General features: G+C 44.1%; 1 protein-coding gene across 22 annotated transcripts in view; it reads right to left on the bottom strand.

Annotated features, from left to right (window-relative positions):
• The window catches only part of adgrb2 (adhesion G protein-coupled receptor B2), a 230,935-nt gene extending 215,664 nt beyond the window's left edge, over positions 1-15,271 (bottom strand). For 12 of the 22 annotated variants that reach the window (XM_085792206.1, XM_085792207.1, XM_085792216.1 and 9 more), the window contains exon 1: positions 14,325-15,270. The gene's annotated coding sequence lies outside the window, so the exon portion shown is untranslated. Of the gene's footprint in view, positions 1-14,324 lie in introns of all 22 variants that reach the window. The other 10 variants (XM_085792186.1, XM_085792196.1, XM_085792205.1 and 7 more) reach the window with 3 other exon arrangements.
• Positions 15,272-18,324: the final 3,053 nt, after the last annotated feature.

Here is an 18,324-nt window from a genome sequence, read left to right as displayed (position 1 = left end):
GCAAAAGACGCTTCATCTGAACGGCCCCCCATGCATGATGCACACACAGTTGAACCAAGACGGCGGTGAAAATCACCCACGGTCTCTGCAGACAGGCAGGGAAAACCCTGCAGTCCAGCCCGCTCCCCGAACACTCGCGCATGGTGATTTGAGTTCGTCGGCGTTTCTGTATCCCAGTGCAGGGCCTCACAGGCACACACAAACGCTCCGCACGTGTTTCTATGTCCCAGCGCATTGACTTACAGGCGCACGGAGCCCGAGAAATACAGTAATATGTAAACTAGTAGAACTCAGTCGCGGGTCTGATTGGAAGGTTCGGCGGGCCGGATGCGGCCCGCGGGCCGCCTATTGAGTACCGCTGCTGTAGAGGTTCCTGCTACCCCCTCCTTTTACCAGGAACTCCTGCAGTGGAAACGTGGCTATTGTGTCCTCAGCACCTATAGCAGGGTATGTCTCTGCATTTCATTCAGTCTCTTCCATGTCTTTCCACCATGAGGATATCCATTAGTTTTTTAGCGCTTTGCAGGTTAATCTTCCAGTGCTAGATCCTTAACAGCATTTCATATTTAGTATATTCTCCATATCATAAATACCCTGAAAACCCCTAATGGCAGCGCTAAGCATCCAAATGACTTCTAAAATAGATTTAGTAGACGCAGGAGTCTCATAAGCTTCCTCATCATAGCTTAAGCTCTGCAGGATTTAAACCACATTCATGTCTGGGTTTAACACACCATCAGCTACTATAAGGTACTGATAACCCTACTAGACATCTGATGTGTCCAGAGAGTACAGGGTGACACAGTTGCAGCTGAGATTCTGATGATAATATCATTTAAGTGTAAGATCTACTGAGAAATGTTGTAAAATAGGTATTCACATAAGATACAGGATATGTAATGACCCTTCATCGTCAGCATCGTCCCAGCAGATGAGCACTTACTGAAAAGCAAACAAGTAACATCTCCCTTGAAATCACAGAAAGCCTAGCTGCATTGTTTAAGATGTATAATAGGCATTGTTCAGTAAATGAGATCAAATCCAACATGGCACATTCATAAAAATGGCCGTTTTAACTGTATACCTTGATTTTTAACACAGTGGTTTGAAAGTGCGTTCTGCTCTGCTCTGCTCTGAAGGACACAGGCGTGCAGGAACCACCTCCATTCAGAGACTCACCAGACCCCCACATTACCTGAGTGAACACGAGAGATTGGCAGCATCTAATTACATTCCGAGGCGGTCTATTCCTTTAAGGTGCTAAGGTGCTATTCCACAAAGAGCACTGTTCTGAATCTCACAGGTCTCTAGCATGCTAGATTTAGGATCGCCGGCTAAATTGGGTCCGGGAGAAAGGTGCTGATGGTGTGGTGAGAAGAGATTGGGCTGCTATGATACTGGAACCGCAAGGGGAATTAAAATGCTGTCAAGACCGCCAGCAATAAAACCTATCTAAGCATCACTAGGGATTTTCTTCTTCACTAGAGCACATATAGAGAAAGTCATACGGTATTAACGGATGATTTTAATGTCCATGCATAGTGAGAGCTTGCAAGCGTTCTAAAAAGCCTTCGATATATCCAAGTAGAGATACATAGTATATTTGTGCCAGTTAAAGGTTTTCTGTGTGGTGGGAAAATTATCTCAAATAATCCATTCAATATCAGATTCCTAAGCACTTAACAACTTGAATGGATTCACCCTACTGCTCTGTATTTCTTGTGCATTTATATGACGTTCCAATGTCAGAAAAAATCTGAGGGTTACACAATACACCTGTGTGCCTCCGACTGGCAAGAAGAAAGCCGGAGCCACGGGGAGCGCCTCTAGAGGAAAAAGTACAGCTCAGGAAATGGTCTTGGAAGAGGACACCTGCTGAGCTGTAATTGTAATATGACAAGATTTTATGTGTCATGGCGCATGTGTGCGTAGCATGTGTGCAGCTCTCAGAACTCGGTGTGTGACTATGCAGACATCACAAGGCTCAGGAGGAAAGTGCTAATTCGCCAAAGAAAGAATAGAGAAGATGCGGGGGAACAGGCATACAGGCAGTTATGTTCCTGATATCCAAATATCCCACTGAGGAAACGCTATCTGTGCAGTTTCTAAAGGCACGCTCAGACATTACTGAGAAGATGTGGTGTAAAATGGTGATGACAGCTGTGATACACATCTGTCTGCCATCCAATTTCTACATACTGCAAATAGGGCACACGAACTAGAAAGGGAGAAAAATTAAAAGAAATGTAGCAACAGTGTGATGATGAATGCCCTACCGGTGCACACAGGCAACAAAGACAAACCTCAGTGTCCAACCTTGTGAAAGAAAGGAGAATGTGCAAATAAAAACATGAAAGTATTACTGATTAAATTTCACTTAATAAGACAACCTTTGCCATCAGCCATGTTTCAGGGTCGGCTTCTTAAATGGATAAAACTGCATTACCATCCTCCACATACATGAAAACCTTTTAACTCTAATTGTACCATCTGCTCTATAAGAAGATGTTTTATAATCCTGCATTGGAAATAATGCATTAAAAAAGATCAGGGTTCAGACAAGCGCTCTGCATGTTTATGAACTCCAGAAAGGATAACTCTGTGGACATATAAGGTTTCTGCAAGACCCAGAGGCAGCACATTATAATTCAGAGGGGAAATAGCAACTGATTAATAACTCAAATTGCATATGGCCATGTTCGTTTCCAGTAAGCAGCAGAGGTAAAGTATGGCCAAGCAGTATGTCACAAAGCTTTAGCTTTACGCTGAGCCAACAAGCTCAAAGCTGGGCAGCGGAGCTCTCTCGTGGGAGGGGTTTCAGCACAGACCAAATAATGTCAAAAACATCAGAGCTCCAAAAAGACACAAAAAAACAAAGACAACAACAACTTAAAAGTCCAATCAGCAAGGAAACCAGAACCTTTTTTGTTTTTCTTTATCGATTCAGAAAATGTCGAGTCAAGCAAATTCAATGAAGTTGACTGAATCTAAAAGTTATTTGTCCACAAAAAGCATTTGAACTTCTTCACCATGATACCAGCGAACCAGTAAACCAGCTGTGAAACTCATCTAGACACACTGTTTGCTACATTTCCTGCTGAAACCAGTCTGTCAATTCTGACCATCAGGCCTCAATATAGCTTTGTACTATTCTATTCAAAGTACATTATAAGAGGGAAGCTTTTTTTTGCAGAATATTGCAATTTTCCTGCTAAAATTCCTTTTTTAATTAATGTTTTTGTCTCATCTAGCATGAAGATAGTACAGTTACCATGGAGAATGTGTTTAAATGTGTCAGCACCTTTTTGAGGTATTGATGCTGCTGATGATTAGTTGCAGATATTAAAGCTAAGTGTGTTAAGCTGGCTTTGTCTGTTGAAGGCTTTTGTGTGTGAATGTGCCTCTGTAGACACTTCTACCTGCCAGGAGGATACACACACACACACACACAGTAGGTGGACAGAACCAATAAAACATATTGATGAAGTGCACACACGCACAAAGACACTGTGGCAATGCCTGTGCACAGTGTGTGGGCGAGCATGGTGGTATCACTTCACAGGGGCCTGGTGGCCTCTCACTCCATGTTTAATTACACTGCTGCTCTCTGCAACACTCTCATTTCATCTACCTGTCTAATTGCTGTGAAGGAAGCGGGAGGGTCACATGATGACACAGCCTGTGGTCACGACGTTCAGTGGGGGGGGGCGGTAAATTACACAACACATCTGTGAAGGGACCTCGGTCTGGCTCCAAAAGACCTGTACTCTATGAAAATCAGAGTTGCGTTATTAACTTCAGTAACTCATATTTAGACATTTTCAAGCTGCGAGGCCTGTTTCCAAGAGGCTGTTTGTTGTTTTCAGCCTTATTGTTTACCATGTTAATCCATTTGTGTAATTTCCCCTGGGACGGCCAGATTGTAAACACTGGAACCAGGGTGGACCTTTCTCAACACTGATGTCAGCAGACATGTGGGTGGAGGGGGTTGCTAGAATTAAAATGTAAAGATCTCCCCCTGTTTAAGTCTAAAAGACCAAATCTCTCATGACCGTTTCCATGAAACTTAGCCAACATATTTCATAGATAATAACTAAGTACGTACGTATGAAGCATATCCAACATCTAAATAAATCATTTCTTCATAAACGTTAAAGTCACCCTAAAGAGGCTTTTTAAAATGTGTAAAAATGCTCTGCTATGACTATTTTTTGGTTAAAATTGCTTTCCCACGAAAAAGTTGTTTATAAGAAACTCGCAAAGAGGATAAAAACAGGTCTACTATTTCTCCCTCATTAAAAAAACAGGTTCTATGAATATTCATGAGTATGCAAATACATCATGACTTGTGCCCACCCATCACATCGGGTTGCTCATTAACAGCGGTCGACCAATGATACTGTTATTGAACATGTAGCTGTATAAGTAGATGTGAAGTGTCACCATCACAGTGAACAACAAATGAGATGCGAAAAAAAATCAACGGGATTGGCTGCTAGGGATTCTGACATTGAACCTGACAGGGTGCTGAAAAACTGAATCCAACCTTTTCTGACTTTAGCTTTGAAACTGCATTTTCAAATCTAACATGCTCAGTTATGGCTGCATTAGCGACTTTGCTGCTGAAATGTCTTGTTGCAGAACCCAAACACTACATTGGCATGTTAATAATTTCAAAAAATCTATTTTTGGTTTAGGGGGTCTTTAATTAAATGATGCCATGTTGGTGTGGACTGGAGTAGCAGCAGCCTCCACTTCCGACTTCCACATGATTCTGTATTCAGAGCTGCTTCCCAGCTGCTGGTGATGTTATATTTACTGCTGCTCCCCAATCGGAAATGGGGGAAAAACCTCTAGCAGATGTAAATATGATTGCCAGCTCTCTGTTGCATTGTTCAACTAAAGGTGGTGTAACTGTATACAAAGTCAATGTAAAGAGGCACACGGGTCCAGATTTACTGTAGATCGCAAAAACCCAGACAATGACATTTCAACTCAGGATGACAATGTTTCATCTTGAGTAAGACTCTGCTGTTACACTGAGCTGTGTTGTATAACTCCACTTGATGAATGTACACAGACAGCAACAAAAGATGATAGTCTGAGGGGAAATAACTGGAGCTACGTATAAAGTTGGAAATCAGTCAGTCTGAACTGTCACACACACACACTCCACAAACACAGCCGTTTTGTGTTGTTAAAGCAAACATCTGTATTGCCATTTAGGGACACATACGTTTGATGTTAGTGGGCAAAAGACACAGACTGTTGCAGCACAAGAGCAATCAAATGCACTTTGGAGACATGGGGGGAAGAACCAAAACCACAACATTCAAAAAAACAAAAAACCTACTCCACACAAAATCACATCGCTGCACTCACTGCCACTCTGTACCACTCACATACCCTGCAAGGTCCAGGCCTCCGTCTGAGTAGAAAATTGAAGTTCTGGTGAAGTAGATAGAAGTTGGCATGTGCTATTACATGGATTCTCTGCTTTCTTTTGCCCCTGACGTCAGGGACAAAAGAAAGCTGGTTTTCCAGGAGGCGTTGGGCTGTAATGAGTTTAGGTTGAGGTTAAGGACATGATTAAAGTCTGTCAGTTGTAGTATTGGTGACGATCTACTCACAACCTCATACGTGTTGCGGTATTTTGGGCTGAAAAAAGAAACATTTTCTATATCTGACACTCAAAACAGCTTGTGGAGTAGAGGATGAGTAAAAAAAACATCAAAGTGCTCTTTGGTACAGGGGTGAATAGCAACCCAGAAAAAGGGGATGACCAAGGCATCTTGAGGTACAAAAGTAAAAAGCCTTTATTGGAAGTGGCTACAAAGTAAAAAGTAGCATAACGAAGCCGACGAGAAAGCAATCCATGGACCGGTGGATAACGTTAAATATCATATATGATGTTACGTGTATATTTATGTAGTCTTACCTGTCGTAAACAAGAGATTACGGGGCGAGTTTGTGTTGCAGTACCACAGAGACGAGCGCAGGGACACCGGGTCGGCGGCACTGATCTTGCAAGGTTGTTTTTGGGCCAAGAGACGCTACGTGGAAGGCACAGAGCCACCATTCTCCTCCGTAATAAGATGCAAGTCATTTATCATAACCATCACAATTACTCTGAAGCTGTTTAATTAAGCTAAAAATCTTGCATAGTTCCTCTTTAACCACTGTGTAGAGCTTAAAGTTATTAAAGAACTATTAAAGAACTTCTCTCTGGCTGTAGCACGTACAGGATTTAAAAGCTGAAGGATGCATGTTGTCAAAGCAGGGGAAACATGGACGAGGAGTCAAGTCTCCATTGATTTCCATTCCAAGATTTTAACAAGTGCTGGAAACGTGACAATGCAGCTATGTACCAATGGGATTTTGCTCATCGTTTCGTTTCCATAGCAACTCGCTACTGTCAAATGTCTACACCTGCCATGCTGTGAGTCCACCCAGCATGCCTCTGGGCTGGAATTCCACCTGTCCACTTAGTGTGTTCTCACTAAGGTCACTGAACCTAGGGAGGTCCACGCATTTTGCCAACACACATGCATTATTATACACACACATACAGTAAAGCACACAGACCCAATGAAACATAAGAACTGGCAGCACATACAGTAAAATCACAGCATGTCATCTGTTATGTCTGGCAGATTATTTGGTGTCAGCCCTTTATTCAGGCAAGCTGAGCATACTCGGGAACACACTTCATTTACAGCAACAGCACCAGAGAGACGTAGAAGCCCTTATTTAGGATAATACCCAGCTCTTACTGTGTTCTAGATACATAGATATATATAGATATATATATATATATATATCTATATATATAGATATATATGTATATATATATATATATATATAAGTGTAAGGATGTCACAAGCTTTTTGGGGTCGGACACCTTTGTGTGCTTCACCTACAGTGTTGGGTAAGATGAGTAGGGGTGGGAGAAAAAATCGATTGCATAAGTATCGCAATATTTTTTTTGACGATTTTTAAATCGATTTCTTTTCCAAAATTGTTTTAAATATTGTGCAATGTGCATTTGTTCGCCTTTTTTGCATACAGAGAGTCCAGGTTTTGAAAAGGGTTTAAGTTTACTTTATAATGGAGTATGTTAATTTATAGGCTCCTATACAGTATTTGTGTGCAGATAAATGTTAAAATGTAGCAGTTTACCTCAGTCTATACGTATCTCATTTTGTCAGAAAGGTTTCAGAAGCCTGTTTTTTCTATACTCTTTTATTTTTGCCTCTTTTATGCAGTCCAGGCTTTTCAAAAGAGAGTAAACATATTGCTGCAGAATAAATCTTAAAAACTGACTTACATACATTTTTAGGGGAAATCCTGGAATAGTCTGTAGACAATCATAATCATATTAAAAATGCAGACTAAAAATTGAGAAAATCGGCAATATCCTAGAATCGCAATTTAAATCGAATCGGCATCCAAAAAATCGTAGAAGAATCGAATTGGGAGAAAAGCATATCGTCCCAGCCGTAAAGATGAGTATGACCAGGACAGTTAGTTTCCATTATCATTAATATGTTACCAAGAGCGTGGAGATATTTTCCTATATATTCCCAAAACGGAGACACTATGTTGTTGTGACACCAATGTGCAATGTTAACCTAATAAAGTGGAAATGCCTTCTTTACTTTACCCTCCTCTGATATTTGCTGTTGTGTTTTTCCACTGTAAAAAGCCTGCAGCATGGTTCCACTTTAGTACTATTCCATTGTCTCTGAGTAAAAGCGCTCGGATGCACGAGATGTTGTATTCAACCACTCCGGACTTGCAACAGTGGACACACACATGCACACGCACACATCAGATCCCATTAGATCACAACGTAAAGGAGTCCAGGCTCCTTCCATCTGCTTCGGCAGAGCACGGCATTCCCACTTGTTGGCCTGCAAACACGGAGCGTTCCCCCTCTACGTAGAGCTGTAATAGAGGCCGACGGGTGTCACAGCAGGGCGCTCTGCTGATGACGAGGCCAATGTGGTCAGGCAGATGAGTCTCCGCCCTCTGAACGCTGAGTTAAGCACCAGCCGCCTGCTTTGTGCGTGAGCTGCAAAGGAGAGCAACTTTCTGTCTGTGTGTGTGTGAGTGTGTGTGGTTCTGTGGATGTGGGGACACTGCGTTATATAACACAAATAAGCAGAAAGACAGGGGATGTTCAAGTGGTGTGCTACGACAAAAAGAGAGGAGAAAAGAGAGAGACTTACAAGATGAAAAGCGTAGAGACGGGACAGGAATGAAAAGGTGAGGCTTGTCCTGTATGTCGCTGAGGAGCAACCCAAGAAAAAGCAATCATGAGAACATGTTAGCTTAGGCTATCCTCATGGGCCCTCCTGTACTGCACCATAAAGTCACAGCTTTAGATGCTCTGAATCAATACAATCTGCCAGCTCTTGCTCTTTCTCCATCCCCCAAGGGCCACACATTATGAAAAACATTACATAAAAGGCAAATATTACTGCAGGGACGCAGTCAGTCAACAAACAAGAGCACGCACATACACACGCATAAACACACACATACACACACACAGATCAAAGCACACCAAGTAACAACCTCAAATTGCGCAGTCATTGCCCAGCAAAGACTCCTTGTTCATCTTTTCACAAAGAACGTTATTAACATAAAACTCATTGAATTAACTGTTCTCTATGGCTGTATTGTGGCAGTTTCTTATCCCTCGTGCGATCAATATTAATCAGAGATGTGAATTATCTCCACGATTCAAGGCAATTAATTTGTTTTGTTTTCTCTCTCCCCTCACCCCTCATCCTGCTGAAACCCCAACCTATCTATTCCCAAGGAGGCCCATCCTTTTACTTTTCTTGCCAAAAGGCTTAATTAATTGTAGAGAGCGAGTCTATAGGGCTGGGACATTTGTTTCCTGTTGTCTTTCCTTTAGCCTAAGCTTCGCCCGGGCCCAGTCATGCTTATAGAGCACCCCCCCCCAAACCAAAATGGCACTCAGTGCAAATATTGACACAGTCACCCGAGGCCGCGCCAAATGAATGCCGCCCCAGTGACAGAGGCATCTGTGACTCCAAATGGAGCATGGCAGAGCATATGAACTAAGAGGCCACAATATTGTGTATGAGCTGAGAAGAGTAGAGAAGTGAAGTAGATACCCTGACAAAATCTTTCACCTTTCATTCCTTTCCTCTCAAAAAGAAAAAAGAAATGGAAATCTTTGCTGAGCAACTCCAGCGTGCCGGTGTATTCATCTCTCTGACCCAACATTCTCACATTTTAGGATCATTTTTTAATTTCTCTCTCCTCCCTTGCCCTCTCTCCCTTTGCTAAGCGATGGCCGAGGCTAGTGGTGGTGGCTGATGTGCAGGGAGCTGACAGCAGAGTTTCTAGATGTGATGATGTGAAGTCTTAAGACTTGTTGTCGGTGCGTGTTACTTAAAAAGGCTCAGACGACCACACTGATGGAAGAGGATAGCGCTGCCCAGCTTAAAATAATGTATCCACCGAGGCCTCGCCAGCGCAGACCGCTCATGGGAGTAGCTCATAAAAATAGGCACCGATTTAACGATATTAATCCAAGGCCAAGACGGGTAATCATAGAAAATTATAAGAGCTCCAATAATAGGACAGCAATTGGGTAGATGGATGGGTAAAGAATGAGAGGAAAAGAGATAGAGGAGGTGTACTGTGAAGAGCCTGTTAGGGAAAAGGCCAGCAAAGGGGAGAAAGTGTGTGTTTGTGTGTGTTAATGGGAAGAGGGGGGGGGGGGTGTCAGAGGAACAATAGTCCAGTCAGGGTGCAGTGATCCGGGCAAGACCAAGCTGTCGCCTGGCCCCTGGACCATATGCATTATTTAAATGGCATGCATGTGCGCACACACATACACCGAGCTTGATGTGCCACCATCACTTTGTGTATTGTACAGTACTTCCTCCTCTCCCGCTGCGTGTGTGTTGGTGCATGCTCTGCCTATCGGAGAGGGTGAGAGAGAGAGGGAGAGGGGGAGGGAGGAAGGGAAGAAAGATTGGGGGGAAAGATTCAGCAATGCCAGCTTTAGTGCATGACACGTGGGCGGATATTGAAGATGTTATTAGTATCACATTTACGGGCCTTATAAAACTGCCACAGAGCCCGGTGCTTTTCATACATCTTCAGCTGATACATGTCACACTTTCATTGGAGTCGCATTTCCAGCAGCTGCTCAGATGATCATTCGAAAAGGTAAGCGCACTCATTACTCGTCGTCTCATTTCTCCCGTCCCATTTAACCTTCCTGTGGTGCTTTGGTCAAAATGGACCAATTTCATATCTTCATTCTGTAATGATTTTTTTTTTTCTTTCTTTGCGTCTGATTCCCACGAGGTTTGGAGGGTTCTCACAGCCAGTCACAGCTGTGCAGCAAAGATTGGAACGAGTCCTCTCAGTCTCTGTGACTCACCCAATAATTACAACAAAACAAACACGACACTGCCACCACATGACATCAGCTCTGTAGCTTTGGGCGATATACCATTGGAAAGCTATCTACATCATGCCAACATGTCACACCGCAAAGAGCAAGCCACTAACGCACTATCTCTGACTGAAGCATTCGGATCTCTCGGCCTGGAAGAAGCTCAGCATGAGGAGGCTCTTCCCAGCTGTACAGAGATCTCTGCGGATCTTTGTGGACGCTGACCTTGGCCCGTCTGGTGAGGGACACATACAACCCAGAGCGGGGAGGGGGGGGGGGGGGGGTACTTCTGGCACACAAAACAAACAGAAATACAAATTTAGACACGCAAGCTCTTGAATCCTAAGAGATCACATGCTGTAGCACAAATGCAGTATGGCCATTCGGTAAGAACATTATAATAAAAAAAAGTAGTTGATTTTGCACAAGACAAATTTAAATGATGAATGAGAAAAATTATAAACTTTATAAACACTTACGTACTGTGAAAGTAGTGATATCTAGCCTAATAGTTTTTTTTAATTGATCATATTCTCCTGCCTCAGATATGCTACTGTCACTCATTCAGTAAAATATATATATAATAATTTGTAAAAAATCTCCCTTTTGCTGTGGATCACCCATAGAATACACTGTCAACAGTTTTCTTTCAGAATAGTGTGAATTTCCTAAGGGAATAACTCCCATTGAAACCTGTTTAAAGCCTGCATGAATCATGGCTGCTGTCCGTGGTGCTGAATCTGGGGTTGCTCTGGTTGGCCCCTTGGCATTCACAGCAGTTGACAGGAATCCCATTGGTGGGGGATTGATCAGCCTCCTCGTTTGCCTCACTTGCCAAGCTCACTACACTGTAAAAGCCCCACTGATACAGATTCTGGTTGATGGGTGTTGGAGTCACCAGCGCCATGCTCCCTCCACTTAAATCAGTTCTTCCCCCTACTTGACTGCTTTTGTCCACGGCCAGTTCAGCTGCTCACTCTGGCAATAGATTTTTTAATGTGTTCTATATTTGGATCCACTTAGATGTGGAGAGCCCCCCAAAACCAAAAAATATTCAAATCAGGTCAAATGAATTCAAAACTATCAGCCTACATTAAAGTAGGAGTGAGAAAAATAACCATGTTACTTTGTGAAACAAAACAAAACAAATTATAACTTCTGTCTGTGCTTTAGAAACACTCCCATCAGGCCATTTCTTGATAGAAAATGGAAGAAGTGATGACTTCTATGGGTAATTATGGGGGACACTTAGTTTAAAGCAACAAGTGAGTACATATTCAATGTAGTTTCTTAGTCATAGCCACAAAATAAAAAACCTCACGACTTGATCTGAAAGCCTCTTTAAAGAAATCAAAGCCATGCAGCATCAAGAACCAGTGTCATATAAGCTCATTAGTTTCTGTTTCACACGTTCTCAGGACAAACATAACACAGATCAACCGAGTGGAGGGTTAGAAGTCTTTTCTTTTTGCTGCAGATGATATCAAGCAACTTTTCCACAGCTATAGTGAAGCACTGCCACCTGACCACCTTTTGTCCTCCACCCAGCAGGGTTAAAAAGGAGCTTCCTCTCACATCCAACTCCTGAGCCGTCACCTGTGGGTCTCTCATCTCTTCTAAAAGGGGACGCGAACCTGTCGACTCCATTAGCTCCGACAGCAGCCCCAAGAAATAAGGCAAACGAAGGTTATTCACTGTGTTTTTTTTTTAAAAAAAAGGAGAGGTGTGGTTTCACAGAGAGACCCTGAAATAGAAAGCCAGCGTAAAACCTCTTTAATATTCTTCTGTGGTCATACTCCATAGTTGTCTATGGTGTGATTGTTGAACTTCCTCTCAGAATATGAGTGCTGTGGTGACTCCTGACCTCCTCCTAATCCAAATTCTGAATTGTGCCAAGAACCAAAAGAGACACTCACTGCTCATGAATCAGTGTCCCTGTTAAATAGCCTTACACCTGTTCACCCACAGGCTGCTGTAGTGGAGTTTGGCTCTACTCAGTGGTGGAATGAGTGGAGTATTGTAAGGAAATTGTTCAACATGCCACAGATAGCTACTTTGGGGAGTTAAAGTGATCGAGGTCGCTGTTGCCATGTGCGTTACATTTCCGTCATTATTGAAGGGGATGTAACGGGAGCGATGGGGAGAGGAGTTTGTTTTCAGGTGCGTGTGGAGAGAGCGCGAACACACTGCATGCTCAACAGATGGGTATAGAGCCAGACACACACACACAAGCATAGAGTCAGACACACATACACACAAGCAGAGAGAATGCTCGGGGGCTCCTTTGCACTCCTGTTGTCGCGTCCCGGTTGTCATTCCCGCTCAGCGTCACCGGAGCCACCTGCTCGCTATACCAGTGTGTGTGTGTGTGTGTGTGTGTGTGGGGGGGGGGGGGGGTCTGAGGAGCTCCACAAAAAAAAAAAAGAAAGAAAGAAAACCGCGCACTTATCGTTTTAGTGAAGATTACAGGGTGCAGACTGGGAGGAGGAGGTGTACGGCAGCTAGTAGCGGCACTGCGGCAGACGCAATAAGCCACAGCGAAGAGGCGCTCCGCTCCGCACACATACATCGGACCTCAGTGCGTGATCAGGTAGCTTTCAAAGGGCTTTCTGTTGCGTGGTGAGATGCCAGCACGGATGTAAGTGAAGTAACCCCCCACCACCCCCCCTCCCTCTTTCTCCCTCTCTCTCTCTCTCTTTCAATCCCCAGTGCACGCTCACTGGCGTCTTTGGTACATCCTGGCTCTTTAGCATTCACTGGGAGAAGGCACTCACTCACCCAGGCGCACAGTGCGCACAGAGGGGGGTGGTGGTGGGGGGTGGGGGGGTGTTGGTGTCGGTGGTGGTGGTGGTGGAGTCATCATCTCCAGCCATTAGAGGCTCAGTGAAAGAAGCTTCGGTGCCGGGTGGAGGAGCTGTGATTTACTCATGATATGATCTAAACTCAAAAACGGCATCGTGGATACTAGAGACAAGAGAATACTATCCTAGGGTGCGCGCGCGACCTTCTGCGTGCATGCGTGTGTGCGTGTGTGTGTGTGTTGGGGAGTAGAGGTGCGAACCTGAACATGTGAATGCATTGCGAAAAGAGTGCCAGTGTATGGAAGGTGGAGATAAAAGTGTGCAGGCTTTGCGCACGATGCAGAGAGAGTGTGTGTGTGTGTGTGTGTGTGTGTGTGTGTGTGTGTGTGTGTGTGTGTGTGTGTGTGTGTGTGTGTGTGTGTGTGTGTGTGTGTGTGTGAGACAGAGAGAGAGAGAGAGAGAGAGAGAGAGAGAGAGAGAGAGAGAGAGAGATGTGTGTGTGTGTGTGTGTGTGTGAGAGAGAGCTCGACAGAGAGAGAGAGCTTGTGTTTCTTTTGGCCACTGCGCAAAGTTACAGGTCTGCCAGCGGCTTCATAAGCAGTCATGCCGCTCTGTGTGTCTCTCACCGAGGGGCTCAGCATCCCCGCTGTCCACCTGAGCTCAACTACCAGGCTGACATCCAACTGCTCAGTGGTGGATTTTGGGAGATTTTTTTTTTTCCTTCTGTGACCGGTACTTCCGTTCAGGTTCACAGATCACACACATCCCCGATAAACCTCGGTCTGGAAGGAAAGAGCTCGGACTGGAGAAAATGAGTGTCCTCCTCTCTCTCTCAGTCTCCTGTCAGTCTGACAACATATGCGCCAAAAGAAACTGGACCACACTACCACACACACATACACACACACACTGTGATCTTTATACAAGGATGAGAAGAATGAAATAAATAAATGAGCCGATCAGACTGCAAAGCGATCTGGAGTGTATAGCCGACATGGCGCAAAGAAACAGTCCAAAGCCTTTCTTTTCTGTGTATGTTCCCCGATGAGGAGGTTAATGGAGAGAGAACACGTTACCTGATCGCTGTCAGCGGTAGCCTAGTTATTTGATGCGACGGCTATTCCCCGATCGGTTCCGTGGAAACAAATTAAGTTTCCCATCCATGGCACGTCTCAGATGGAGAGGGAGAGACTATCATTCATTCAGCCTCCTCGCTGCTGCTGCTGCTACTGCTGCTGCTGCTGCTGCGCGGAATCTTCTCCCCACGAAATGTTCTCTGCGAGGCATCCCACTTCTGCGCCTCCGAAACGGACCAAAAGATAAGAAGTGTTACCAAATAAATAAATAAATAAATAGATAGATAAATAAATAAATCAAAGCCAGAGAGAACCGCTAAGGACACGAAATCATAAAGTAGCCATGTAGATCAAGAAAAGAGGAAAAGAACAGAAAAAGAAGAACGCTGGGGGAAAAAAAGGCAATGCAAAAAAAAATAATAAATGAGAGGAAAAAAGGAGAAGGTACGTCGTTTCTGTAGATGTCCAGTTTTGTTTAAAAATAAAAAATAAAAAATAAATCCACGTCATATAATCTCCATGGTTTTTTTGCGCATAAAGGCAAAGCTGTATATTCCCAAGCAGCGAGAGGACGCGCTCACAGGCAGCAGCGCCACAGCAGCAGGAGCAGAGCTGTGGGATAACGGGGTTTCTTTTTTATTCTACTGATGCCCGGTACTCCAAGTCCAAGGAAGCTCCTCATATGAAGCAGAGGTTGAAACGGAGAGTGCGAGGCAGGCTGGAGGGGAGAGGGAAGAGGAGGAGGAGGAGGAGGAGGAAAACATAAAAAACAATTCTTACTCCGCTCACTGCCACAGGGTGAAATGTGTCTGTGCTTCTCGCCTGCTCTGGCATTTGGGATAGGTATCCACAGGCAGCGGCTCGCAGTCGGGCATCTGGCTCCCCTGCAGTCGCTTCACAAGCGGAGGACAGAGATGCGCGCCCTCGCTGCCCCTCCGCCGGGGATCCGTCAGGCGCGTTCACAACGGAACACCCCTCCACACACCCCCTCCCTCCCTCCCTCCCTCCCTCCCTCTCTCTCTCTCTCTGTTTCGCGCCTACCACTACCTCCTCCACCTCCCCTCCCTCCCTCCCGCTCTTTCTACCTCCACTGGCATTGCCTATCGTGACGTCAGCACGCGCAGTTTCCGAATACAGCAAGTGCACATGCACAGCTGTAGCCTATACTCAAATCCAAACAGGCTTTTCTGTTTTAAAGGATTATTCTGCGTATTTGTAACATGAATTTTTGTGGCATCACTTCCGTCTCACTACAGGCTACCACTTCCCCTCATCTACCCATCATGCAGTTCACAAAAATCTCTTTAAACATTAGCACTGCATTCACACATCTTTAAAGGTACACTGTGTAGGAATTACTCCCATCTAGTTGCGATTGTATATCGCAAACAACTCAATCGTATTTTTCATGCTGCATTCATGTGAAATTGGGCAGACGGCAGACGGACGACAGCTGCTGCACGTAACAGCATAAACAAGCCTCTATGTAAACAAGTGGTCCGTCAGCACGAGGCAAAACAATACACGTGACAATATGTTGTCATGGTGATGTCGTATTGTTTACCTGACCCACGTTTTACCGGCTTTCTCTCGACTTCTGTGACTAAAATGACATCTGGTTTGTTACCGACGGCCGTCTGCCCGACTGCAGGTGAATGCAGCATCAGTGTAACGCTCCATTCCTCCTCACTGCGTTACCGTGGTGACTTTTCACAGACGCCACCTCGACCTGAGCCGACAGCTCCGGTGTCTCCGCTGAGTTTCCGTGGTTTCCTACCGTCACGCTGCCACTGAACGTAAAAACATGGCGACACCACATGGCAGCCAGCACCGAGCTTACCCGCTCCATGGAGATATGAATGATATGAACGGCTAATTCAGAGCTGAAAGGAACACTTCAGTTTGTTGATGGGGGTGATTACTGATTAATGAAAAACATACTTTTGAATGAAAGAATCAATTTTCGTGAATAGATAACAGGAGAAGTTACACAACGTCCCTTTAACGAGTTTCAAAAAGATTCATTTCAGTGCTAATGAACGACCTCGTATCCTTGTGGCCTTCCGACAGAAGTATTCTAAAATCCTCCAAAAAGCTTGTATCCTTTCACACATGATTATCGTGCTTTAATGTTTTCACAGCTTTGCTATAACATTTCATACTTAAATCTCAAGCATCCCCTATATACAGGAGATAATGTGATTAGATTTCGGAGCACCTTGCTGCATATATTTGCATATGGATGAGCACAAGAGGTGGGACATTAGTCAGCTCAAGTGCTTCTTTTGAAGACGTGGAGGTGGAGGAGGAGCTGTAGCGCTGCAGCTCCTTCTACCAGTCTTCCATATATCCACCCGTCATCCATTTATCAGTCCCCTCGAAGGTCTGAAACTATAGTCATCCACTTATTAGATTAGTTTTATTCTTCGGTTGTTATAGATCTAATCACTACTGAGGCTAAGTCAGAGAGAAAACTTTTGTACACACTTAAGTGTTTTTTTCTCTCTTCAATCAGCACATACATTTGCATTCAAATGCAGAAAAAGACAAGAAGAGCAGTGTGAAAATGAAGACTGTAGCCCATCTTTGAAGACAAAAGTGGACAGTATCGCAACCCAGATTTAAAAATCGGGCTTGTTGAACTGAGCGGCGGATGATGCAGAGAAAATAGAAGCTATCATAGAACAGAGTCTGGCAGATTACAGCATGTCAAAGCCTGGATCAATCACTAAAGCCGCAGGTGCTGAAAGTTTTGAGAGTTTGCCTTAAAAAGGGAGGAAACTCTTTTTTCAGTGGGGTTGTTGAATTTCCTACTCATGTTTATTTACATGTAAATGGATCCTGCCTTCATTTTGTCTTTATGGCTCTTTCCTGTTTAGAAATGTGCCACTTGCTTTGCAGCGAGGCTTAGGGGGCTGCATCAGCTCAGTGAGTTTAGGGGCTTGTGTTGTATTACACACAAATCCATTTATAATTGAAAAAATGATAATTTTCTATATTTGATGAATGGTAACACTTACAGTGTTGTATCTGAAAATGAAATGGCTGTGGGTGAAAGTACACCGAACACATCTCGTCACCACTTAACCCTGTTGAATTTTCCTCTGAGGAAATCTAGGGCTTTTCCTGGATGGTGAAAAAAATCCCCGGCTGATCATTTTTCCTCCACTCTACAGCTCTTTATGAGTGACTTTCTATGAACATTTTTGCGATTTGCCCCAGAGGATTCTGCCGAGAATCAAATTTGTAGCCTCCCAAATTGGCCCAAATGGAAGCACAAAGCAGATCAAAAGGGAGACTGTCTGCGACTCTGATAATCACGCTCATTTATTAGCATTAGAACATGCCATTGCAGCTAATTCTGCAGTTACATATATTGATGAAAAATTCTTCACTCACCTTCTTTAATTCACTTACTGCCTGATACAAATCTTGCTTTAGAATTTTTTCATTTCCCATGAATAATTGGAAAAGGGGTTCTGATAAGCCCCACTACTGATAATGCTGAGACTTTCTCTCCAGACCAAATGTCCAGGATGGCATGCAAATATCACTCACACATGACATCCCCACATCCTCATACATCAGCCAGCTGGCAGGACAGAGCCATGCAATAACAGCATCACTAGAAAGGAATCCTTCATCGACTACAACGGCCTATTTTGCAGGATTCTTGGCAGAGACAGAATAATCACTGTCAGGACTATAAATGTTTCCCTGTGCTTTACAATGAGGAAGAGTTGGCAGGTGCTTCAAGCATGTGCACCGTTGTCTGCAGTGTAGTAAACCAAATAGATGCTGGCTGCGGTGTGGTAGTATCTGGTCTGATTGTGTTGGCTAACGTTGACCTTGAGACTGAAAAATAAACATACGGGAATGCAGCTATAAGTGACACGATGAAAGTTAGATGATGGGATGGCATACAGAGGCCTTGTCCACAACAGCTTGGGTTATTTTGCGACCGTGAACATGTGTTCCAGGTTTTACTGTTCTGTCCACA

The sequence above is a fragment of the Trachurus japonicus genome, chromosome 11, assembly GCF_045865225.1.
Source record: "Trachurus japonicus isolate A0001 chromosome 11, Traja_1.0".
In the NCBI taxonomy this organism is placed as follows: Eukaryota; Metazoa; Chordata; class Actinopteri; order Carangiformes; family Carangidae; genus Trachurus; species Trachurus japonicus.
The sequence above is the reverse complement of the archived record's forward strand: the minus strand, read 5'-3'. Positions and strand labels throughout refer to the sequence as shown.